Genomic DNA, 1,921 nt, shown 5'->3' on the forward strand with positions numbered 1-1,921 from the left:
ATTCACCGGCGTATCTTCAGTGCCAACTACCTAGATGGCCAGCCAGGCATCATCTGCTCCCTGATGCCGCCCACCCCACTCTGCCCGCCCTGTCTTAGCTATGTCCCTATTGCTGTGAAGAGACACCATGACCAAAGCCACTTATAGAAGAGAGAGTTGGGCTGGAGAGATGGCTCAGAGGTTAAGAGCACTGGCTGATCTTCCAGAGGTCCTGAGTTCAATTCCCAGCAACCACATGGTGGTTCACAACCATCTGTAATGAGATCTGGTGCCCTCTTCTGGCCTGTAGACAGACATACAGGCAGAACACTATACATAATAAATACATCTAAGAAGAGGAAGAAGAGGAAGAGGATAAGAATTTCATATGTTCATACCAAATGTTTTTATCATGTTCACCCATGACTACTCCACATAACTTTTCCCAGCTCTACTCCCCACTTCCCACCCTTCCTAACTTCGTGTCTTTCTTGTTTTTGGAGACAGGGTCTCAGTACATCACCCTGGCTGGCCTAGAACTCTCTATGGAGAACGGACTGGCCGTAAAATAACAGAGATCCACTTGCCTTTGCTTCCTAAGTGCTGGGATTAAGGGCATGTACCACCACACCTGACACTAAGGATTTTTTTAAATGAGTGTTTCGCACATACAAACACACACATACATATATATGTGTGATATCTATATCTATATCTAGATAGATAGATAGATAGATAGATAGATAGAGATAGAGATAGAGGCATCTAGGCATCATGTATGTATGGGTATCATGCATATGCAGGTTCCCCTGGAGACCAGAAATAGTGCTGGATCCCCTAGAACTGGAGTTACAGATGGTGTGAGCCACCATGTGGCTGCTGGAAACTGAACCCAGGTCCTTTGCAGTAGCAACAAGTGGTCTCAATTTCTGAACTACCTCTCCTGCCCTCCCCCTTCTCCCGGCCCATACACTCATGGGTGTGGGGCCATCCAGGGGAGTGTGATTGACGCACCAGGGCCACGCCCTTACAGAAACTGCCCCTCCCTCCTCCAGAGGCCATCAGCTGGCTCCTCAGCTGTGGCTGGAGACTTGTGGCCCCTTCCTTCCTCTTCGGCTAATTATCTGTAATAGAAATCGGTGTTGCTGGACTTCATCTGAACCCTTAAAGTTGGAAAGTAGACGGATAAAGAACACCCCCTGGTTTGTGTTATAGGAAACAGCTCCTTGCCTATATCTATGTGCTGTGGATGAGACTGGCCATGGCCCATGTGACAGGCCAGACATAGGTCCTCCAGCCCCACCCTCTGCCTTATGCAGCCTGGGTAGGTGTCTTTGCTGATCCGAGTGCCTCTCTGTCCCTCACCTTTACCCTCCCCTGAGCAGGGCCCCTCTGGGTAGCCCTTCACCCAACCCCACATGCTGCCCTTCTGATCTGAGTGCCATTCAGAAGAAAGCCTCTTTCTGTCCATCCCATGACCTTGCCCTTAAGATGGCAAGAGCTTCCACGCATTCCTGTTTTCTTAAATTTGTGTTTATCCCTTACTGTCCCAGCAACCAACCACCTTCAGCTCTCGGCGTCTGTGAGTTTGGCAGGCTCTTAAAAACTTGACAAAACAGAAGAACATAAAGTCTACAAGTGGCTTTAAAGATGTTCCGACTGACGGGGGCAGGGGACAGCAGCAGGACAGTGGGACAGGCCAGAGGTGGAACATTTGCCCATGGTACCCAGCGCTAGGATAAACAAAAACAAACAAAAGCAAACACAAAAGCCTTCAGCTAAATGAAAAGGAGAAGGAGAATTCTAACACCCTCTGTGTGGCTGGATAATGAGCCTCGGGGGAGATTTTTGTCTGTATTTGAAATTTTCCATCTCTCCTCTTGGAACAAACCGCTGGCTTCCACCCCAGCCCTGTGCCCTGGACAGCTTCCTAATGTGGAAA

Source organism: Peromyscus eremicus, chromosome 17 (assembly GCF_949786415.1).
Source record: "Peromyscus eremicus chromosome 17, PerEre_H2_v1, whole genome shotgun sequence".
NCBI classification, from domain to species: domain Eukaryota; kingdom Metazoa; phylum Chordata; class Mammalia; order Rodentia; family Cricetidae; genus Peromyscus; species Peromyscus eremicus.